Source organism: Anomalospiza imberbis, chromosome 3 (genome assembly GCF_031753505.1).
Source record: "Anomalospiza imberbis isolate Cuckoo-Finch-1a 21T00152 chromosome 3, ASM3175350v1, whole genome shotgun sequence".
Lineage (NCBI taxonomy): Eukaryota > Metazoa > Chordata > Aves > Passeriformes > Viduidae > Anomalospiza > Anomalospiza imberbis.
In genome coordinates, this window is record NC_089683.1 from 85,632,203 (window position 1) to 85,657,338 (window position 25,136).

Genomic DNA, 25,136 nt, shown 5'->3' on the forward strand with positions numbered 1-25,136 from the left:
TACCATCTTACCATGAGAGTACTTTATACTGAGCAAGTCAGCTTTTAATCTTCTTCCTGATAAAGCTAAACCAGCTCTCCATTGAGGCTCTCCTACTAAAGATTCCAGGCCTCAAATCTGTTTCTGGCTTTCTGTGAAATCTTTAATCAATACCTAGGCAACTAAAACATCTGTCACAAAAAAAAGGATATTGAGACAGAAAAGGGGTATACAAGGAGAAGGAATGTGCACTTCAAGCAGCACTTCAAGTCTACAGCATTACAAAATACATTTAGATCTAGACTTCATCTGTTTTACTCTGTTTTGTTAAGTTCCAACCTTACCTTTAAATCTCCTACACATACAGGAACAAAAAATTAGGGAAATCATTATATTTTCATGTCTGAGGACAAATTTTAGACCCCCCTGCATTGTAGAGAGAAGTGCTAAGGCAGTGTGCAGGGCAGTGTTCAGCCAGAGGCTGGGATTAAGGAGGTGTGCAGAGCGTACCCAGGACAGCCGGCGCTGTCTGGAGCTGGCTGCAGGGGTGCTCTGCCTCCTGAGGCCAAGGGCCAGCCGGGGCTGCTTCCACCCTGCCCTGCTGCAGGTCACCTGCTTGGACCCAAACAGGGCACTGATATTTGGGCTGCAGGTCGTGGCTATTCAAGGACCGAGTTCATATTTGCTAAGCTATTAATTACAATGTAGGAGTCAGTTTCTAATACCAGTGACACAGCTGGAAGCTCCCAAAGTCTCTACTTCAACCTTCTCCACCAGTACCAAGGTTACTACTGTTACTTTCACATCATTATGCTTTTAAAAATGATCAGATCACAGTTTCAAGAAGAAGCCAACCTTGGAATGGCATATATTTAAAAGAAAGGCAATTTCCAATTACTACAGTCTGTAAAAGCCAGAGATCAGATTCAATTACACTGCACTTTGCAATCTGTTGGTGCTCATTTCAGCAGAGGCTTGTTAAATGCTCTCTTGCTGCAGACCTTCAAAATGTTCTTGCCAACTGAAAGAACAGTGCTTCTTAGGGGAGCCTTACCATAGCTTAAGCCATTAAAATCTGGGTCAGACTCCAGCCTCTACTAAGAAACCCCACTTAGGCAAGAATGGCACATGGCTGGGTTTCAGCCCAGTGAAGGAACCTGGTGGGCTACTGAGTGAAGCTGGTGTGAGCGCACATTTTAAATGTGAAGTCACCAGAATACACAAATATGCAATATGTCAGATTCTGACTGGCTCACTGACCTATTATGGCTCTAAATCCAGAATTTGAATGTTCCTGGATTTTCCTTTTTTGAGAGTGAGGCTCTCTGGCTTCACAGTTTGGTTGCTATTGCTGTGGCACATAAGTCCTCTGAGATAACAGGACAGTGAAGCTGCTTGTCCTGATGTTTCCTGATGTACATTCAGCAGATCCACAACCCAAGGCAGGTGGAAAAATCCAAGGGAAGAACCACAAAGGCAGTAGATTCCCAGGCAGGTCATCTTTGCAATCCTCTTCTTGTAAGTACAATGCCAAATATCACTTAGGTATGCTACTATAAAAATTAAGCAGCAGTGGTAAAGTCAATAGAATTGCATCAGTTCATACCAGATCAAAATATGGTGCTCTCTTAGAAAGTATGTGGTATGTACTTGATTAATTGAAGACATAGGTTTCCAAAGAATCCCTGGCTCAGGAAAAAATGCAAAGTGTCTTTTGATGTGTTACAACAAAGCAGATTCAATATATACCATTAAAGTTGATAGCAAAAATATTTGCAAAAATGGAAAATTATTACATTTCTAAACTCATCCCAGAGCTAACTCAGTCACTCCTTCCCCCATTTCTGCACATCTACTGGTGTGGACCTTGTCAAATACCTGAAAACATGAAACTAAAGCAGAGGAGGAGAGCAATAACAAACAGCAGTACGCATCCCTCTTAGTAGTTAAAGATGTATTTTCCAACAAGAAATGTGCCAGAAACACTGAACTGATCCACTAACAAGGCAGATCAAAATGCTTTAAGATTTGTTTAGGAGACTAGATACCAACAAAAGTCACTACCATTAAATCTTGCCTGTTAACAATGGCTTAGTGTAGTATTAGCATATTCCTGAATGGGCCATTGTCCTGAGGTTGTGGTTATTTACCTGCAATGTAGTAGTGCAGTGCACCATGAAAGTTCAAAGTAGGCAGCTGCCTTTGCAGACCATGGGATGCATTAATTTTGTGTATTCAATTTGCATTTATTTAAAATATTGTGACCTCTCTACTCCCCTTTCTGCATTCATATTTTTAAGTTTGCCTTAGTAATTTTTCACTTTTGTATTGGTTTTGGGTGTGGTGGAAGCCAAACATACTTATCTGCAGTTGTTCCACTAGTACTGAGCTACATTATCAGTGACATGGGCTACAGGGGTTTTATGTAATTGGGATAAATCAGAGTGATTTCAGAGAAATGCATGGAGTCAAGCTCAGATTGCACAAATTGCTCCAAAGTCAGAGGAGGAACCAGGTCATATAGCAGACAGCAATCTAAAACCTAGATTTGAACAGGTGTCAGTTGACCCTCCTGCCATGAAGAACAATCAGAAAAAGCACCAGGGGAGGATGAATGGAAACAAATCCTGAAGGAGCTGCAGGCATGAGAGCTCTGGTTCTCTCAGAAGTCCAAGGACTGCAAAAGCATGCAGCAGCCTGCAGGGTTGCTGGCTCTCACTGTGCCAGTCCTTAGGGGAGCACAGCCAGGGTTGCCCTTGGGCAGCATCCAACCAGAGGTTTTGTCCCTAAACAGTGGGGCTAAGGAGGTTCCAAGGAGGAGGTAAAGTTGACTTTGGCAGCCTTGAGGAAAATCTCAAGGCAGTTTTTGAGGTGAAATGAGGGGAAAGCTAGGAGACAGGCAAACTTGGAAATGCAGCAGCTGCAATATTCATCAAAATTTAAGTCACATATGGATTAAAGATGAAGACATAACTTCTGAGCTATGAATATCACTAGGAAAAGGAGACAGGCAATTCAGTCCAAAGGGTGTTTTAAAGTTCAGTGCTTTTAGCTAAAGAAACTAAATGTTAACAGAAGACACTGACATGAACTTGGCTTTTATAAGGAAGAACTTTCCCTTCCTCCTCCCAGCACGGCAGGGAGCCAAGCTGAAAGCCGATGATCAAAGGTCAGGCAGCGCTCCTGAATCTCACTAGTTATCAGGATCTCCACTGGAAACTAATGCTTTCACATGGCAGTTGAGCATGTTTATAAGGGCTGCTGAAAGCTACATTTCAATTAATGCAGACGTAATACACTTTGGGTTCTGGGTGACATCAGCATGGAGATATTTCGAGTAGCAGTGAGTCAATACCCTATTACTAGCAGGTCTGCAGGCAAAGTGCCTGCTGGGAATAGGGTGGCAGCTATAGTCTCCTCTACCAGCAGGGGTCTGGGGTAGGGAAGCATCCACTTTTGCTGTTTGCCCTGTGCTAGGTTTTCTGGATAAGCTGAATTCTTTGGTTTCTGTGGTTATCAGCTCAGCACCACTGTTAGAGGCCTACATTTGATGTAACAACTTTTCAAAACCTACCTCAGAACAAGACCAAGCTTCTGCAGATGGAAAAGCTGAAAATATGAATTTTGAGAGCCAGCTTTTGTCTGCACTACTCAAGTAGGTCTTAGAGGACTGCCTGCCTACATTCCCCCAAAAGTTCACATCTCATCACTTCTATTGGAAAGTAATATATGTGTGTGTGCTTATATATATATCTATATATCACTTACAAGGGATCACACAACTGGGGTCACAGGGATAATTAGTTAGGGAAGGGACCACGCAGCATTTCACATTTCCTGAACGAAAGACCATAGGTTTCTCTCAGTTTGGGTCTTGGCTATAAACTGCATTCCACTTTTTGACCTTGAGCTGTTGGGAAGTATTTTCTGGACTAGACAATTAGGAAGAAAGTGAAACAGTACATGAAAACTGGTGTGGGGTTATGTACTTTTGAGCGGGGTGCCCTTGGCTCATTAATGGCAGATAGGCCACACCTACATGAAATTTTCTGTCCCTCAAAATGGATCCTGGTATGAACAAGTTACTGACGGAGAAATTTAGAAAAAATACTTAGGGATCTGTCTGAAAAACATCATACTGGTAAACAAAAAGGTAAGGAATTTATTTTTTTTTTCCCCATGAGGCTGTGCATGGCAACTCCCTCCTGCTTTGTCACACTCCAGTGCCTGGTGGAAAACTAAAAACTTAAGAAGGGAAATGACAAAATCATTCATCTAATATGGGTGGGCTAAAATAGAGATAAAGAGGAAATAAAAGATACTATATCCACAAACACTGATTAAGTTGTGGGAGTTAATGAAGAACAAAACTTTCCTTCATTGAGCTAAAACAGTAATTGGGACTGAACATTACCCAATATGCTTAAAACAGAGAAATAAAGCTGTATTTCTTTAAATGAATAAAATTCTCTTGGGAGATGGTTGGCACCAAGTCTAAGCACAAATGAAGATCCACTGCAATCCATAGAATAGGCTTTAAAGCCATAGACTTCTCTTTTCACCAGGGCTCATTTCATCCTCCAGCAGGCAGAGAAAGGAACAACAGAGGAAACCAATCCAACAGCTTCAGAAAAAAAAAACCCAACAACTAACCAATAAGTTGATAAGTTGGAAAATAGCAGCTCAGCATGCCTTGTGGGTTTTCCTCCCCTTTTTAAATTTTTGCAGCATTTATTCCTCCACACTCTATTCAAGTTCCTTGTATATTCATCACTTCAGAAAGGAATTTGAGTGAAGTGGCAATGCATAGTCAAGTAAATGATTTGGATTTACTTGTGGCTTTCTCAAAAAATGCAGATTTATCTTTGTATCAGCAGATTTTGGAGATATGCCAACAAAGAAGGTAAAACACAAGGAAAGCAGTAATTCCATTTTTTTCTGCTTAGCAATTACCTCTTCAATTAAAGTCGGGAGAAATTTTTTTCATGTCTTTGTCATATTTTTGAAACACAAAACTGCTGCTTGTTCAGGAAATAATCTTTACATTATGCAGTGTTTTAAACCCTATAGTGACAGATCTCTGCATAGGATACCTCCACATTAGTATAGTGCTTCCTGACTCCACTGTGGCTTAGCAAAGATGTGGAGCTCACTGCACATGGAGGCCACATCAGCAAAAACCATCAATAACATTTTACATGTTACAAAAAAACCCAAACCACCAGATTTCTATATACCTGTATCTTCTTTGCCAAAGCAGTGCCACTGTAGAAAAACTGAGATGAAGAGGGCAAAGTTTCCTTTCTTACTTTGTATCAGGGCAAAGAGAAACTGGCTTTCACTTGCTGCTTTTCTCCTAGGTCTGCTGTTCCAGACCTAGGTCCAGGTCTTCCAGGTCTGCTGACCTTTGAGCAGGGCACAGAACATGGTGCAGAAAGCAGCATTGCATTGTAGCTCAGCTCCCATGAATCACCCATTTTCCACGTGGAGCTTAACCTCATTATCACCTCTGCCACACTCAAAAATGGACCCTTGATATCCACAGACTATTATTTGATCTGTGCTCCACCTCCCACAGAGCACTTCGTACTGAAACAAGGATGACTGCATTTCTTTAAAAGTTTGTCACATTTCATTTTGCAGATCAAAAAATTAAGCCATCGTATATATCAAATTCACCCACTTCAGTTACTTTGCATGTAAGCTTGATTTCATTAATTGTTCTGCACGCTGTATTCATTTTGAGCACAAAGATGAAAATCCCAGCCAGAGTCAGGTCCTGCTGAAAGCTTTGACTCATTCTCATATTTCTCTTTGCTCCAGGGCCTCTTTCTTCCTAACCTTAATATTCTTTCACTGTAAAAAAGATTCAAAAAAACCCCAAAAAACCTCTTCCCCCGTTTACTGATGCTAGCAAGAGTAAATGCTTTTTGTTCACAGCCTTAATATATAGAATAATCACCATTCTCCTCCAGGTTTTCAATGAAAACCTGCCTACTTCATCTCATCAGTAGTCACCAAAATCAATTGAAACATTCCTATGGATTCCAATGGGCACTGAAATAGGCCATTATAAAACCTAACTTGTGCAGTTTTACCAAAATCTACTTAGTTCTAGGTGATTTTTTTTTCAGAGAGGATTTTAATACTTGAATCCATTACTTTAGTTACAGAGCAGCCCATAGGCCTATGGCTGCCAAAGTGAAAATAAAAGGAAACACGCATTGAAATCATGCTTGCAACACACACAAGAGCTCTGCTTCTTCCAATCCAGGATGGGAAAGGACTTCTGGAGTTCAACAAATTAGTGAACATCACCAAAAACCTTCAAGCATTTCAGATAACATAGTGGGCAATCAGAAAGCAAAGGAGAAGACAGCCTTTTACCAGTCTTCTGTCTCTGGTGTTTGCTGTCAGAATTTAATCTTTGCTAACCTCTGACAGATGCACCAACACTCTTCCCACGAGGTAAGAGATGGCTCTCCTTTGTTCTTCACACATTAATCTGTGCTAAGGACAGCTGCAGCACTTCAGCTACAACAGGTGAGAAGTACTAGGTTCACATGATGAAGTTTGTGGCAGACAAAGGTTCATCAAAAAGGGGGCTTAATTATCTCTTTTTCCTTTATTAACACCTATTGAATCTCATCTTGTAATCTCAGGCAACACTTCTCACTCATGGTGTGCCTGTGAACGAGAACACATTCAGTGTCTGGCACAGCCCTTCTTGCAAATGTTTTGCTGGTGCTGCTCTTTCTTCTCCGGGTTTTGAAAATCTAATTGTGATTTGCAACATGCAAAACACCTCAGCAGAGGATCAGCATTTCAAGGTGGCTCGCATTTTCTGATGCTGTTTCCTCACCACATCATACAAATACTTTCATTCCCACTTATCCTGTCAAAACTTTGGATATGTGAGGTGGTGGGATTGTTTCACACAGCAGTGACTGCAGAGCAAGTCTCAGGGTTCTGTGGTCAAGATAACCCCGAGATTGTAAAATGTCTTCACCTCCCAACCCCGCAGCCAAAGAAGAAGTCCAGATGTGTCGGTTTTGCTTCTCAAGGTTGTTAATTTTCTCTTATCTATAACATTCTTTCCCTGACCTGCTAAGCTCTGTCTAGCAAGTCGGATTGTGGCATTCTGTCTGCCCTCTAGGGTGGTATTTACATTTTATACTATGAACTACGTGTACTTTATTTACGATTAATTTCCAATACCTATAATCTATGTTAGACAGGGTGTCTCTACTCTAAACCAATAGAAAATGTCATAATCGCAGGGAAAGACAGAGGACAAGAAGAAGGAGAAGAAGGACAAGACACACTCAAATGCCTCCATGTTGCCTCCTGAGCCCCGTTCTAAAAACCCCAAAATTCTACTTTTTCACCCTGTGTTACATTAACTCAAACTCTTGTGACCTGTAAATCTTCACACAAAGTTGGCAGCTTTTTCCACAGGCTAAAATCAAATCTACAGGTGTTTTTGACTTTGTGCCAAGGTCTCTGAGCCCCCTGCCAGGGTCTCGAGAGAGCCAGGGCAGCCAGAGGGATGTTCTGGGTTCCCACAAGCATGATAACTACATCTACTACAACTACACTAAACAGACAGAAGTTGAGAAATTTTCCTCAAGGAAGGGATTATTCAGTTTAGTCATAGGCTCATTTATATCAGATTCTCTCATCACAGGGTCATGACCCAGCTGAGATGACTTAATGTTCTATAGATTTCAGAACCAAAGTCCAAGAAAAACAAAAAAATACCACATCAGTCTTCAGCCAGGTTGAACACTTTTCCTCCTTCCTGGCAGGAAAGCCAGCATCAGCAGCATTATGTAACCCACAAATTTTGGGCCCCAGGAACCACTGTTTCTAAAGTATCATGCTCTGCACCTTGCACTTTCATACTACTCCCTAATGCCTCTTCCCAAAACTGGTACCTACCAGCCCAGCCCAAGGCTTTCAGGCCCTTTTACAAGGGTCTCACTTCCTTAAAAGCCTCACTATCAGATCCTCAGTCTTAATTCCTGCAGATGTCCTGTATGTCCTTGCCAGACTCTTCCCTTCTCATGAGAGTTTATGTCTGCTCCCTTCATGTGGGGTGAATAAAGCGGAATTAAGGTTGAACTCCTGCTCCTCTGAGGGGTCCAGCTCACCACATGACAGGATGAACTCCACACGGAGTAGCTTGGCCCACTGGCATCCAAGTGCTCATTCCACCTGAGCTTCCGGGACACTGGCTGCAGCTCAGGAGGACAGATAGACACTTCTAACTTTAAACATGAGAGCAGCCCCCAGGAATCAGAGTAGTGGCATTGCCTACTCACTTACCTAAGTGCTTAACTGCACCAGAGCTGATGTGACCTAGCTTTGGCTCTGGATTTAAATGCTGGAGGCGGAGTCTTTGCTTGCTGCTTTAAAGGAACAGAGCAAGCCTCCTTTTTCAGATACTGAACTCCAGCTGATTTAGCTAATGGCAGGGGAAATCATGAGTCCTTTGGAAATCTCTGAAATTTAGGCACATAATGTGTAAAGAAGATTGTACAAACAATGCAGCCAAATAAGTAAATCTTGGTGAAAGAACAGCTATTTACTGAGGAAACAGCATACAGAGAAGAGGAATTAGCTGGGAAGTACTGTTTTGTAAAATTATTTGTCCAGTTTCCATGTAAGCTATCAGCAAATCTTGGAAATTACCTTGGAGATTTCCAGCCACTGGAACACTGCTGCCAGCTCTCTGTTTCCATGCCACAGAGATAAAAAAAAAAAAAATCTACTGAACAGTCCTCCCTTGCTTCCATGCTGCCCTTACACAACTTTTCCACTATTTTCTACATGGTGATGTTTTTAAACAATAAAAACTTCCACCTGGCATAGGACACTTTTGCTCTCTCTCTCTCCATTTCCAAAGCACAGAAGAATCAGTGATTCACCATGGCTAACAAAGAATGAAGGGGCTGCAAAATGGCTGCAGAAAAAAAAATTCAGATGTACAAGTCCCCTGTTGTGAGAAATGAAGCCAACTCTGCCAGCCCTGCACTGCCACTGCAGCACAGAATTCTTGGTGCAGACAGTCATGAAGGCTTGAAAAGAGACCCTAGGAAGCTGCATTTCTACTAGTCCTCCTGAGATTTACTGGAGCAGGATCATAAAGTTAGGTTGCTATTTATTTCCACATTAACTCCACTGAGTAAGAGTGGGCCAGGTACAAACACTAAGACAAGAACAAACCTGGCCTTTTATCCAAACTCTGAGACTTGACACAAGCATAAAAATGTAATATAGTAAATATATTTTTTTAAATGTTGAATTTCCTTCAAATACACTTATGTCTAGGGTTGCAGCTGCCAGCCAAAATCTCTCTATCTCCAGAGATAAATAGTGAGATTATGAGATCATATCCTCTGAAATTAATTCCCTGGTATTCAGTTTCTCCAACTTCAATCCATGAATTCTGCACAAAATGTTTCAGGGAACACAGTGCATCTCAGCTAAAGATTACTTATTAATAAACAGAACAGTTATTTTATGAACACAAATTAGAGAAGGTCAATAAACAAACCCTATTTTAATAACATCTTCTGCATTGTTTCCCCAAGAGAACCAGAGCAGAAAGTGAATTGATGTTTCTATGAAAACTCCAGCTCCACATACTCTGCTGCTGTTAGTCAGGCTTCTTAATTGCTCTGGAGCAAGATTTCATGAGCTGAGGGTGAGGACTCTCCTGGACTGGGGGTCAAAGACAACTATGCTAAAATGGGCAATAGTATGACAAAATGGCAATAATATGAAAACCAGAAATGAGGTGCAGAACATGGGCCTCCCCAAGAAGTGCAGAATGCATCTTAGGCAGATGGGTTATGTGCTTTTAGAAGCAGATTGCAGTTAAATCATCCACCAGTAAGTGGGTAAGTGGTCATTATTTTGGCTGAGCAATAAACAGGAGAGCTTAACAGTATGCTAAAACATTTTATCCTCTGCATGGCCATTTTCAGCCGATCTATGGCCAGCCTTTTGAGGTATCACTGTATTAAAAATGTTCTTCCCTAAAGGTACTTACACACCGCAGCAGATGTTCACCGACTTGGCACTGTTTGAAGGGTCTGTTAAAAGTAATATAAATAATTATTTGGGTTGTCATGACAACCCTGCTTTTGAGATATTTAAAATGGTTTATTGTTGATAGCCTTATGGTGCAATGTGCTGAGCACCTTCACACTCACCCCTGGACACTGAGACAAGGGCCACTGCAGGCTCCCCAGGCACTGAGCATCTTGTCTCCTCCTGAGGCTGCTGCTACATGTGACACTCAGCACAGGGCCCAGTGTCACCACTCCCAGGAGACCTGACCCAGCAGCAGGGTGGGTGATGATTTGGGAAAGTGATATTCCCTGCAGCTGGGTAGGACCCACACCAGAGTGGAGGAGCATGACAAGAATGGAGCAGCAGTGCTGAATTGCTCCACCCTGACCATAAACCCAATCCCCTTTGCCTTGCTCAAGGGACATAACCTGTGGTGATAACAAGGATGAAGGAGAAAAAATGGGCCTTGGAAAGGGGGAAGGAAAGATGCTTTCTCTGAGTGTTTTAGTGTTAGTCTTTTTGTCTTCCAGTACCCAAAAAAATAATTAAATACATAATTAATTGCCAATATATTAATTCAATTTTCCTCAAGTGTAGCCTGTTTTGCCCATGATGGTAACTGAAAGTGACCTCCCTGTCCTCATTGCAACACATAAGCTTTCTCATTCCTGATCTTCCTATTCTCTCTTCCCTTCCTCTTAAGGAGGAGAGCGAGTGAGCAACTGGTGGGAGTTTGGCTGCCAACCATGGCCACCCCACTACACTTGGATACCAAACATCTCACGTGGACAAATACTGAATCATGTGCAAGGAACTGGGAACTACAGCACCTATGGAAACCTCAATGACAGGGATGGCTCCCGGTGCCCACTGATCACCAGACTCAGACAGAGCTATGCCACCACCTTTGCTAAACTGTCGGGCTGCATCTAATTCCTTCCTCATGAAGGAAATCTTTTGGGTTCCGCAAAATTTCTGCCAATGCATTTGACTTCCATCTTGGGACAGAAAATGCAGTATAGCAAAGCATCCTTGAAAAATTGCTGAGCTCTGCTCTGTGGCATCTATTGCCAATAAAACAAAAAGGAACAAATTCTGAGAGGCGAAGAAAAGTCTATAGGCATACAGAGGATAAAAGAAGTAAGAGTAATCTGTCACCTAGGTCTCTAAAGCACAAATCTTTTGTTAATTTAAGTTGCTGATATTGCTGTTGTTTGTTTCATTTTAGACGTACCACCAGGAACCAAAAAAGAAGCATCACATTTAGGGTTAGATTATAGAAGATAATTTACACAGTTTTCTCTCAAAATCGGTGCAAAATGTCTCAGATATAAGCCAGATCATGCAAGCTAAGATATCCCTAAACACTGTAAACAGAGTACAAGTAAATATGAATTTGAAATATGAAAAGAGGGGGATATCTCCAGGCATCTTTCTCAGCATCCTCTCTCAGTGATATGGAAGAGTCATCAGCACACTAATGAACACAGTCATGTTCAATATTAACAGGAACTTTTCTCAAGTGCTACCAAGGGCCAAGAAATATTACATAGGAAGTAATATAAGAGTAGTTAAAGCAGAAAGAAAGAAGAACACAAGCGCATTTAGGATCTCACCTGAAGCCCATTGAATAGAATGGGTAGAAAACCCTTGACTCAGTGATGCCTCATATCTTTCTTGAGAGAGGAGCATTCAAACTAGCATTTTCTCTGTAGGAAACAAAACTACAGATACTTCTCCAAGCCCAGAGATAAATCTGAAAAGCAACAATAATGAAAATGAACTAGAAGTGAAAGCAGGGAGCTCGCTAGGTATGACTATGCCATGCAGTTTAGCAGCTATGCAAACTAATATATTTTGGGCTGCAAACATACATACATGGTGTGGTGCTATGCCAAGTGATTCAGGCTGGCTTTAAAAGAGGCAGTTGTGTAACCAAAACCTCTATGTCTGTCTTTGCTTGGCAGCCTATTTGATCTCAGAGGAGCAGAATGTTTTACGTCAGTAGCAGGTGGCATCAGAGCAACACTTGAACTAGCCAAAACCAGACTGACTGATTTCCAGCTACAATGCGTATCCTCCATCCAGAAAAGTTTTCCTATGAATGAAAGAAAGAAAGGCTGTGGGGAAAAAGAAGCCCAACACCCAGGAATCATCTATACAGATTGTTATGGTCGGTTGCACTTACTTGACAAGATGAAGTGTTCCTTGTGGCTGCTACAAGATCTGCTAGATGCTGTCTGCTGGCCACTGGTGTTTGCAATGAGGAAAACTCTCTCCTTTGGAATAGGAAAAGGCTGCACTTGATCCCAAAGTAGAGACTGTGGATGAACAGGCTAAATTTTCCTCTGTTTGGGCTCTGAATTTACATGAGAAGTTTACCATTTGAGTATCATCCTATTCTGCACTGATTTATCTTTTTCTCTCCCACTTTTTGCAAATTGAAATAAATGGATTAACTAGAATTCAGTTGACCTTCTGTTGTTTAAAACTGAATCTTGCTTGTTATGCTCATACGAAGTGGCACAGAACTAAGCAGACATCCAACCTAGACAGGCAGGCTTTTATGTTATGTAAAGCATAAGCAGATTTCAAAGCAAAGCTACTATTAACCTCTGCCTAATTTTTTCTAAAAGGATTTTTTTTAAGAATTTGAAAGCAGGGCAAAGCGAAAACTGCATTTCAGAATAAGCTTGTTAAGCAAATGCCAGTGAGATAATACACGACTCAAGCATACTGCAATGCTTCCCTTCCTCCGTCTTCCCCTTTACAGAATCAAATCAAAGAATGGATAAGTTTGGAAGGGACCACAGTGGTTTAAGTTCCCTGCTCAAGCACGGTCATCCTAGAGCACATTGGAAGAACTCTTGAATATCTCCAACAAGTGAGACTCCAAAACCTCTCTGGGCAATCTGTTCCTGTGCTCAGTCACCTACACAGTGAAGAAGTTCTTCCTCATGATCAGGTGAGATGCTGTGTTCCAGTTTCTTCCCATTGCCTCCTGTCCTATTGCTCAGATGGAGCAGAGCCTGGCTCCATCCTCTTGGCTTCCCCCTTCAGATACTGATAGACATTTATGAGGTTCCCTCTCAGCTGTCTCTCCTCGAGGCTGAACAGGCCCAGCTCCCTCAGCCTTTCCTGGTAAGAAAGATGTTCCAGTCCCTTAATCATCTTTGTTACCCACCACTGGACCCACTCAGGAGCTCCATGTCTCCCGTACTGAGGAGCCCAGAACTGGACACAGCACTCCAGATGTGCCTCACCAGGGCTGAGTAGAGGGGCAGGATCACCTCCTTCAACCTGCTGGAAGTGCTCTTCCTAATGCACTGCAGGACAGCACTGTCCTCCTTGGCCACAGGACCACTGCTGGCTCATGGACGGCTTGTTGTCCACCAGGACCCTGAAGTCCTTCTCCACAAAGCTCCTTTCCAGCAGGTCAGCCCCAGCCTGTGCTGGTCCATGGGGTTATTCTTCCCCAGGTGCAGGACCCTGCACTTCCCTTTGAATCTCAGACAGTTCCTCTGTGCCCATCTCTCCACCCTGTCAAGGTGTCTGGAGGGCTGCACAGCCCTCTGGGGAATCAGCCTCTCCATTTCAGGCTGACTTTCTTACCATCAGGTGGCCCCTCTTACTGTGTGTGCTGCACACCTTGGTCCTCAGCACATCTACATATTCATGTCATAGTAATAATCATAACTACTCTGAGATAGCAGAGGGTGCTACTCCAGGGAAGACTAGCTCATGGTGAGGTCTTATGAATTTACTACTTCAGTTGGGAAACATCAGTTGAATATAAAGAAGCAATCATAAGAGAGAACTTTCTTAATCAATCATGTGCTAGATGCTTCTTAAGGATATTCAAATTACCTGTGTGACAAATTACTGCTTCAATAATTTTCCCTATGGGCACTGCCACAATTGTGCCATCACAAATCCAGCCAGTAACATTTCAGCATTGTGCCAGGAGACCAGAAAATTAAGTAGGACAGACAGTTTACTTCTTAGCAGTTTAGTCCCCAAAGAGTCACAGTTCCCAAATGCCTCAATTCATGCCCACTAGGAGGAACTAGGTAATCATTCCTGCTTTTCCTTTTTCATCACTTACCACTTTGAAGAGGGCTGACTAAGAATCTCAGACACTAAAAACCAGACCTATCAGGTAATGTAGCACTTCTCTCTTTTTACAGCAACAGGATTATTCCCTCTTGGCTACTGTAGTCTAAGCATATAGAATTAAGCCAATTACCTTGGTCCTCAATAATTGGGTGTTCTAATCTGCTTTTCCCTGTGTTTGGATCAATCCTGTCTTTTTTGAAAAACCTCTTTGAGTCTTTTGTCAAATGCCTGTATCAGTAATAGCTGATCAAAACTCAAAATTTCCCCCATGTGGGGAAGTCCAATGATGATGAAGTACAAATTTTAACATTGCTAACACTCCTCTGGTTCAGACACAGCTAGAGGTAGGCACACTCAAACAGCCATCCATTAAAGCCCAACCAAGGCTAAAATAGACAGGCTGTGCAGCTTCAATGTGAATATTTATTTCTCTGTTTTGTCTTAACTCTTGCAATCTAACTCCTCCACCCAGCTATGCAGGGTGGTGATCTCATATCTGCATAAGATACTGACCAACCTCAGGCCACACAAACTTCAAAACAGACTTTTCACCCTCTGTGGAAGATGGCAAAACATTCAAGTTTGCTTTATAATAAAAAATACAAAAAATGGTGAAATAAATGACTGAAATTGCCTTTCAAAGTGTTTTGTACCAACTTAGATGGTATGCGACATCTAAAATTATAATTGGAACAAGATGCTTTTGGCTTGTCAAACTTAAAAAAGGGTTAAAAACTTTCCTTGAAATTTTAAACAGAATGTGTATGTGTATGCGAAATACAATTTCCAACGCCAAACCTATTTGCTTGAAAATTTTCAACTGTTTTGCATTAATAATTTTGCTCCTGTTCCCTGAACAGCTGATTGTGTTCACTGTTTTCTGTTAATAAACAGCACATAATTAAAGACAAACAAGGTACCACTGCAGGATGACTTGATGGAAAAGGAGTTTCCTCAGTGGTACCACGCAACATATGTAGGGCTCTGAATTAGATAAGAATAACTTGGTTTAGCTTTCTCCTGCAGCGTTTCAGTGATTCTGGTCTCCCCTAAAAAGACATGAACAAAACTAGAGCAAGTATTCCCATTAAAACTCACACTGTCAAAGCAGAAAGGACTCAGTAAAACTGCACAGGTCTGTTCTACACCCTTTGTTATTATTTCAAATATAAGTATTGAAATTTAGACGTAAATATGTTTGCGATACATGTTTATCTGTCCACCTGATTGTATTTCAGGGAAACAATCATGAACTAAGTATCCATGTTATAATCATCTCAATCATTGTGTGGTCAATTTTGAGTGCCTTTACTTTAATACAGTTTTAAAAAAGCAGTCTTTACAGCTAGGCATAGTGAAAACAATTTCTAAGAGGAATTTTGCAGGAATCTTTAGCTTTGAAAGCACAGATAGCCCAGAGAGATGTGTATTCTCCACTCAGTACCTAGTGAATATTTCCTGTATCAGAGCATCCTGGGCACAGCTCTCAGAGAAGCAGGCAAACATTCCTGTATTCCATGATCCCCTGTAGCACTACAGCATGGCACAGAGGGGTCCTCTGAACATGGAGCTGCAGTAGTGCAATGTTAATGTCACAAGCTGCAGACATCACTAAAGCAATATACTTTACTAACTCATTGCCCTGTCTCCCCCTCCTGCTGCTTATCCTACAAGACAGTTCTCTGCCCAAAATGAGACTTCACCAGGCATGGACTTAATCTGAGTAATAGGGAAAGAAAAGCACCAGAACAAGATGTAAGGGATCTTCAGAAATTGCAGCTCACCTCTAGGATTCCTTGCGTTTTCCATCCTTGAATAGCTCTGAACAACCATGCAGTGAGCAGCCTTTGTCCTTTACAGATGGGACTGGTCTGGCCTCAGAAGCAACTCACTTTGTAAATACCTCTGCTACATGAGTCCTGATTTCAACCTATCCTTTACAAGCATATAGGCAAACAAATGAAGAAAAAAAGGACAAAAAAGAAACCAGACTATCTAGCATTGTCTCAATTTAAATACCATGAGTGACTGCAAGAGCTAGATACTTCTACAGCTAGCCACATTCCTAGTATCCCTGTGCACAGTCTGTGTAATTTGTAGTATGTTTTATCTATCCTTCAGTAAGTCCATCTGTACTTATGCTATAGTTACCACAGGAGAGTTAAAAATACATCCTAAGTGTAGCAATACATAAGGCAGATCCTCACCAGTAAACTAGGAAATTAGTAATTCCCCATTCTCCTGAACAATTCTTCACAATGACAACTCCCTCCTTCCCACACACCTACACTCTCACATGCCTAGAGAAGCCAGGGGCGGGGGAAAGCTGAGCTTTGCAATGTTGTCTGGAAGCTCATCAGATCCAGGCTACTTCCAATTAAAGGAAGGAGCAAGTTCAAAGCCTCTGCTGATCTCTGCTCTGAACTGGCATTATGCTCAGAGACATCTGTGCCTGCTGCTGAGACACAAATCTGCTGAGCCAGAGAATATTGTGTATGAGCATGTCCCCTGTCATAAAAAAAAAACCAGGATAGCAGGAAAACCCCAAACTTGCACAGGTGGCTGACAGTACTGGAACACTGACTTGAATTAACAGGAGAAAATGACAACCAAATCCAAGTGAACTACAGTAGCTTGCAAGCACTGGCAGAAGATGCTGAGGGGGAGTGAAGACCAAAGCGAGGAGATGCGCAGAGGGAAGGTAATCCTGGCACTGTTGACATCATCATGCTGTGTGGATCTGAAAGGTTCCAAGCTGCAGGCTACTTTGCAGCATTGGCTTTTTTTCCCCCCTCCCTAAAAAAATCCACTTTAAAAGTCTCTGGTTTTCAAATCCTAGATATTGTACTGGAAATTAAGAAACAGCCTTCCAGAACAGTAAGGTATTTCAGCAACTATCAGAAAGACATGCTCGATGATAAACTGTATAATTTGTCACATCATTTCCCTTCTACTAACTGTTAGAGGATTCTGAATTGATATAAAAATTGCACAATTGCTGCCATTAGCTTGGGCCTGGATTTTTCACAGCATCCATCAAATCTTCAGAGTCAGTTCACTGACTAAAAATGGAGCTACAAACACACACTTTGTATTTGCCATGAAAAATACAGTGACAACAGCTGTGGCAGGTCCCATCTCTAAGCTTTATCTGGTCCTTGAATACCATTAAAGAAGGGAAGATGAGTGAGGAGAAAACAGATACTCGCATGCTTGTGATCCAAAACAACTTTAAGCAGAGGTAGGTTCCTACTGCCCTCTGCTGTAACATCCTTTTATACTCCTAAGAAGGAAGCACAACCGCCTGAAGTGCAGCACTGGGCGTTACACCCAGACAGTATTAAAACTGTGGAGAGTGGAAAAAGACAGTTAAAAACAATAGGCTTTGGTTTCTTGCTGCTGCTTTTAATTCTTGAAGTGGATATATACTTCCCAGATGTTGACCCAGGCTCTACCAAATAACTCATAAGTTTCCCTAGCAAAATATTCCATTGAAGCTGCCTGAAGCTTCTTTGGTACAGCACAATCACTGCAGCACCAGAAACACACCAAATTTTCCTAGCAGCAAAATGGGATACTTTGACTGGACAACCCAAGACGTTTATATACATTTAAAAAAGGGGGGAAAAAGTCTAATTCATCATCTTAATATAAGACAGCAATATAACGCATGTAATGAATAATGAAGAAAGGTGGTCACTATGCAATACTGATGTGTATTTGCAAGTTGATCCATATTTACAGAACTCCTTTCAGCTGTTTTCCCAGTAGTTCTTGATGTTCCTTGAAAGCTTTGTAACTTCTGGAGACTTCTACAGAACTACAGGCTTATACAACAAAATTTGAACAAGTAATTTTTGTCTGTGTTCTTTCCCTTTACTACTCAAACACCAACAACACTAAATTTACTGAAGCTGCTGTGATATATCATGTTTCTTCTCTTGCCTCTACTGTTCGTGCAAACAAAATCCCTTCCTATAGAAAATACTATATATTTAGGGGCAGTAAACAAGATGCATCTATTTAGTTTGACACCACCCTCCCAAAATAAACCAGACATCACAATATCTGTAACATGATAATTGTAGCTTGGCAACATGCACGTGTGAAAGATTGCATATGCAACACATACTGTCACAAATACAGAGGCTACATCTAAATACAAGCAGAGGCTGAGATTCTCAATGCCATTTGGGTACGCATGTACTTCTTGTTAGAAGGAATAGGAACCAGACATTCAAATCACTCTAGTGGACATGAAAGCCTTTTCTCTGAACAGCTTGTGACACCAACATTTACTCCTCTTGTAATTTCATTCCTAAAGTCTTTTCAGTAACTCTGCCAGCAGCTGTAATTAAGGGAGAACAGAATCCTAAGTCAAGGCTGCAATACATGGACACTGCATGGGCAAGGTACTGATCCACAGATAAATCCACACCTGCACATATCTACACCTCATACAAGGCTAACAAGATTCATTGCCTTTCTAATATCCTCTCTGAACTTTGGATCAAGTTTCCTCTATGAGCTGCTATCCCTTCAAAGAAAGGAGGACATAATTACAGTTCTCAAATAGCCTGAGGAATTCAATTTTTTTTTTTAGGTCTGCATTCAATTTACATGAAAAGGACAAACAGTAACCTGATGAGGCATTTGAGTTATGGGAAATCCTGGGAAAAAAACTGCAGAACAGAGCCTGCAAGCAACTGCATAAATGCTAGTGAGATTTGGGATTCTGTGAGGTTTTCAGAATAATATCAAATGACTGGAGTAAATTTGCTCAAGGAATGGGCTGGATCTTTTTAAAGATCTGATTCTGATCTTAAACTGTGTTTGTCTGTAGTGTAGAGATATGCAGGTGGATGCCTGTTACATACCCTACTGTTAAACCTTTATATTTCAGTAGAGCCTTCTTCAGGGCTCTTTTTCACCTTCTTAGCAAACAGTCCCACTTCAACAATTTTTCTGGGTGAGATTAAAAATGCATTTTTCCCACATAAAAAGAAAAAAAAATCCTGCAAATAAGAACAGGCTTTGGAAATTGAACTAGAGATTTGGAAGAGAGTTTTTCTGGAATCTAGGGTGTGGCTTTGAGGAAAGGCACATGAATTTCAATACACAATTAGTCTTAATCACAAAAGGGAACTACTTCTGTATTTAATTAAGTACACACATAGGTTTTTCACTAAATCAGTGGACTAAATCAAGGACTAAGGACTGCTAATCCCAATAAAAGTTTCATTCTAGGTTATATATACTTGAAGAATGTGATTGAATAAATTGATTTGAAAGGCTAGGGTACAACTACTGTTTTACACTACAATAGTTCAAAACTACCAAAAGATAAAGCAAAAACCAGCGGAACTCTAACATAAGTAAGCTCTATTGGCTTTAAAAGCAGTACTGAAATCACAGTATGACAAGACATGCCAGAATGTTTCTGGTTTCACTTTCATCACTGATTAATTTTCACCTTTGCACAAAGCAGTCTTTTCTTGAACATTTATTTTACCCACTAGAAAAGAATACAGACTCAGCAAATCTTAAATTATATACTATTTCAAATCTTATATAATGTGCTACTCATCTTGGCATACAAATTATTTAGTGGAGGTTGATCACCCAAGTGGAAGGCAAGGCCTGTCCTCTTGCTCCCACAAGTTCATCTGATTGATTAAACAAATCCATCTGAACAACTGATAGGTACTACTGCCTGCAGACTCTGCAAAATCAAAGTCCATATGGCTACAATTCTTCTTCACCAATAAATTCCCAAAACCTTTGAGCAAAAGGCAGATGAAGCAGACCCACCCTCTGCTGAAAACATCAGGAGAGAGGAAGCAGTATCACCTTATTTCATCATTAGCATAATAAAGCGTCTCCCTGGGACAGCTCAGCAACATGAACATAGTCAAGTTTCTTGTGAGTTTTCTTTCCTCCTCCTTAGAGAACAGTGTCATAAGGAAGTAGCCTTGTGAGTGAGAATTCAATTTCTTCAGGATGTATTGGGGTGAGGTTCCCATGGCATCATCTTCCTCTTCCTCATATACCCTTATACAGGTTTCAGCATCTTACACAGTCCCTGGAAATGTGAGCAATTTATCTCAAACACTTTCCAGCAGAGTGAAGAGGCAGGGACTGCTCTTCTCCTGTCAGCAGAGGGTTACAGAAGATGATATATGCAATCTCCAAGTGCAATTCTTACTTCCACTAGCTCAGTTCTATTGCATATCACCTGTCCAAAGCCATTTTCCCTGCAAAGGACACCCTTTCCTTTCATGAGAGCTGGCAGCTCTCCCTTCCTTAGTAACAGTCTTGAGATAAACATAGACAAAACTTCAGGTTGCTGAGGCTTCTAGGTCACTATTTTTTTCCATAAATATAAGATTAGGCTTTGGAGCAACTTTCCTGGAATTCAAACTGTACAGTAATTAGATACTGAACAGGATGACTACAATGAGAGGAGCTATTGGAAAGGGCTTCACTGAGGTTTCAACAGTCACATTACGCAGCTTCCTTCAGGATGCATTTTTTTAGTCTTGCAGGACTCCTAGACATGTCCGTAGGAGTGAACTACAGAAGGCCTGAGAGTGGGCCAAGCACTATCACATTTAATTTTTAGCATAAACGTTGACACACTTTTACCCATGCCAAAATGCCATTTACAAACAACATCCACATGTACCATTTGTGGAAGAAAGATCTGGCAATGCATGAACTTATTAACTTACAACAAGAACTTATTGTAAGACTGTGAGGGCAGAATATTTCTGTTATCTGGACTTGCTACATCTCACTACAGCCATTCTTTGATGAATACTTCATAAAATACCTAAGACAACAGGAATGGACTGAGGTGAGTGCTTGATCTGAAGACTCATATGTACAGGTATGTATTACAGGAACCAGCTAGTAAGGTTAGTTTATTATTTCAGAATCATTTACATTGGAAAAGACTTCTAAGATAATCAAACCCAACCTTTAAGCAGTGGTAGTTCTTCTCTGGGTGCGCCTTCTCACCAAAATCAGTGGGAAGTGAATATGTGCAAGAGGACACTGATTTTTTTCAGCAGGAAGGTTAAGTCTACCCATCCTGCATCACTGGAAACAGAGAAAGGACATCATATCAAGAGGTAGCAGCAGCCATTGGGTATGCAACAGTACCTGTGCATAGAAGCAGCTCAGAAAGGAAGATGCTGTTGCCAAGGCAACAAGAGTGCAGAGGTTCTGGCCATCCTCTCCTGGACTCCCACAGAGAGTTAGGTTTTGCTCTGGCAGAGCCAGGAGGACAGGAGGCACTACCACCATGTGCCATCCCACAGGGCAGAACTCTTCCTCTGGGATACAGGGCTCAGCTGGCACAGGCAGTGCAACATCTCATCAGCTGAAGCCAGACAGACCCTGTTTCTGTTTAGCAGAAGTTCCAGCTGCTTTCAGAAATCCCAATGATAAAGTACAAGCCAAAAGAAAGAAATCCAGATTATATCTTTCACTTCAGTTCCAAATGAGCAACTGTAGCCCTTTAAATTGTTGATTTTTTGCCATCATGCAGAGAAAATCAGTTGCTTGTCATGCCTCAATTAATACATGACCTGACAGGTTTTTTGTTGGGATCCAACAAAGGACATTCAGCAGATACTAATCATTAGACAAGCTTCAAATGAGACTTTCATGTTCGATAAAAGGCTGATCCCATGCAGCAGTAGATAAACCTTGATCCTAAATAGATGGCTTTTGCACAGTGTGAGATGAAACCTTCGCCTTCCAGGTTTTTTTTACTGGATACTACTTGCTAATGATCCTTGAGGGATTCTGGCCAGAAAAGCTGACTCACTAGAGATGGCCTGCCTCACAGTACAGCCATCATAGCACTGAAAGCTTCATACCAGGAATGGCTGACATTGAAAAAGAGCATTTTTCAATGCCTAGGGCACTTTGTGCAGGCAGCATTCATTTCTATTTAGCTACTTTTCCAAGGCTTTCCATGTCCTTTCAACAATACACTTGCTGTGCAGTAAGAATCAAGAAGAGTTAACAAATTACTTTTCCTGCCATTCCTTTTCATGGAAGTGAGACTCAAACCTCATAGCTGCAAAACTGCTATGCCTGGGGCTTCTGAAATGAGCTGGACATGTATGTTCCATCTGTTTAAAGATTAATTACAGAGATCAACATAAGCTTCTTGCTTTTTATGGAACAACATTTGCTCTTGTTAGTGAAATAGCATTTCAAGAAAGTCAGTAACTACAGAAATACACTGGTTGTGGATACAGCTACATTCTGTAACTCTGAGTTTTATGAATTTGAAATCAATGAATATTTAATGTGCCTGGCAAATTACAAGTTTCTTCTCCAAAATACCTGCTGTAACAACGGTTTGAATTAAAGCAGCATGTGATACAGGGCAATCACCTTTTAATGCAAGACAATCACTTGCTTTAAAAAGATATTAACACACTGGTGCTTCATCAACAAATAGTTAAACCTCTCTACCTATCACACATGGGATATTGACACAGGGGACATTCAGGAACATGCCCGTATGGCCAAGAGACAACAACAGATAGTACATGGCTGCAGTTCGCGTTAAAATCTGTGGCAGTTTCGAGTTCTTAAAAAAAAAAAAAAAAAAAGACAGTCTCACATTACCTCACATCATAAATAGAGTGTGAACTGTTGCAATAAAAGCATGAGGGGGCAGCATCTTCAAGAGTTCAACTCTTTGGAAGACCAAGCCAAAGAGGTTTAGAAATATACTAGGTCCAGGGTACACAGACTGAACTCCAGATGTTCAATCCTCCAATCTCCCTGCAGCATCTCCACAGTCCTTATGAACATCATGCCAGGAGGAAGAAAAGTATTTCATACACACATGACCTGCCACTGAAAACAGTCATGTTTTTTTTTTTTCCTGTTTCTAGACATTCTTATGCAAGTAACTATTGCTGAAGGACACTGAATTCTTGGGACAAAGTAATTGTAAGTATAAGAGGTCATCATTTTGCCAGATAAAGTCTTGCTTTGTGGAAAATGGTGAAAGAAGCATGATAGAAATTCCTTCACTATCTTTGTTATAGATTACACAACTCAACTGAAAAATTCTTTTAGCTAGTAAAAGAAACATCTAGATGCTATTTTCCTAAATAACTGCAGTTCACATTTAAGTGAGTACAGGCCTAACTCTAAGTTTGAATGAAAGGCCACTTTGTCTTTTGGCCAGCAGCATCACACATTTCAAAGATGTATTTGTTTCCTGGGGTTGTTCCCACTGAGTTGCACTGTTTATAAAACAATATTACCAACTATCACCACCTCCAGCTGAATAGCCATATAATAGGTAGCCTGGATACCAGGAAAACACTTGCTAAAGCAGCACAGAACATGTTTACATACTCGCCAGAGTATGTTAACCTTTACTGCAATTCAACTGCTTCTCCTAGCTTTGCTTTTAATGAGCTTGGGTCACATGGGGTTCAGGTTGGCCACCTAACCAAAGAAGTTGGGGGATACTTGAAAATGTATATATATACACACACATAAGCAGCTACCTGTAAGAAAGGATAGCAGCAGAAGCCACAAAATAATAAACATGAAGCAGAAGCAACTAAAATAAAGGCAGATTTTCAGACTGAAAAAAACTGGATACATAAAGACCATCATAAGTGGGTATGAAACTATACAATTAGCTTATTTCCCACCAGGCCTACAATGCTTGGTACTCCCAAAATGGAAATAGTAAAGCTAGATGAAGTCATAAGTGGACCATTTTCTTGGAAAAGAAAAAAGGCAGTCATACTGAAACAAACATCAACTGCAGCACACCACTTCTGCTTTTCCTATAGGAAAATGTATTCTTAAATTTACATAACATTAGCCTGTGATGTTAGAAATCACTGTACATCCAAACCCCTTAAAAATAGTTGACCATAAATGCCTGCAAATAATTATTGATCAGTTACATTAAAAAGCTGCACTTCACCTATCTAAGCCCACTTGTACAGACCTGGGTGACTAAACAAGCCCTGATCTTCATTAAGCAAGGTTCAAAACCTTATTTGCTGTGCACTGATGCCACCGCCTGGCTGTTTTCATAACTCAAATTCCTGCATTTACGTCTTAATTTTATTTAGGTTTTTTTTTTGTTAAGGCAGCAAAAGCAGTTCATCTAAGAAAAAAATACTTAGCCCATTAAGATTTCTGTATTGTCACCTACAAAAAGAATACACAACATTGCATGGGAATAAATTGATGCCTGACAAGTATGTGATAGTGAAGCTCTTGCATGATTACACCAGAGGTGCCCAACAAGTTATGCTCAATGACACCTTCACATGCTGGCCACAAGCTTCAGAGCTTCATTTCCTCAGTTCAACACTACAGAACCCTGAGGGCAAAAGCTATTTGTTGTGCTGAACTACCACCTACTGCTAGAAGGACTGAATATATTTTATAGCAAAACAAGTACATGCTATTCTCTCAAACTGATGCTTGAACCAATAGTTCAGCAGAAAGCTGAAGGCATCCAATTACTCTGAGCCCAGCCTTTATTGAAACCTCCTTTTTAGAGTTATCATGCCCTTCTAGTTTTCCACATGGCTCAGTTTCTACCCTAGTAAAACACAAGTCAGCAAAATCTAAATTGTATTCCATGAGAATAACCCTCATGTGGGTAAAAACACAAGGCTGTCAGGGAGCCACTGAGGCCAAAAACTTCAGGGATAGAGAAACAGATAGGTATGTGTGGATTAATACAAACTTTTCTTAGGGATTGAACATGGTCCTCTGAGAACTAAAAGCCAAAACTTAAGAGTGTAGCTTAATATAAGGGGTAAATATACACCCCAGTGTTGAGGAAGACTGAAGGACCAGTAAGCCTGTACAGGATGTGCTTCCACATCACATGAGCTCATGCTCACCCACCTGAGTGCAGAGAGTATCTGATGGCCAGAAGCATGTGAAAG

General features: G+C 41.0%; 1 long non-coding RNA gene across 1 annotated transcript in view; it reads right to left on the reverse strand.

Annotated features, from left to right (window-relative positions):
* The window catches only part of LOC137471312 (uncharacterized), a 48,556-nt gene extending 31,967 nt beyond the window's left edge, over nucleotides 1–16,589 (reverse strand). The window contains exon 1 of the long non-coding RNA XR_010997519.1: nucleotides 15,960–16,589. This is a non-coding gene — a long non-coding RNA (uncharacterized lncRNA). The remainder of the gene's footprint in view (nucleotides 1–15,959) is intronic.
* Between the last annotated feature and the right edge of the window lie 8,547 nt (nucleotides 16,590–25,136).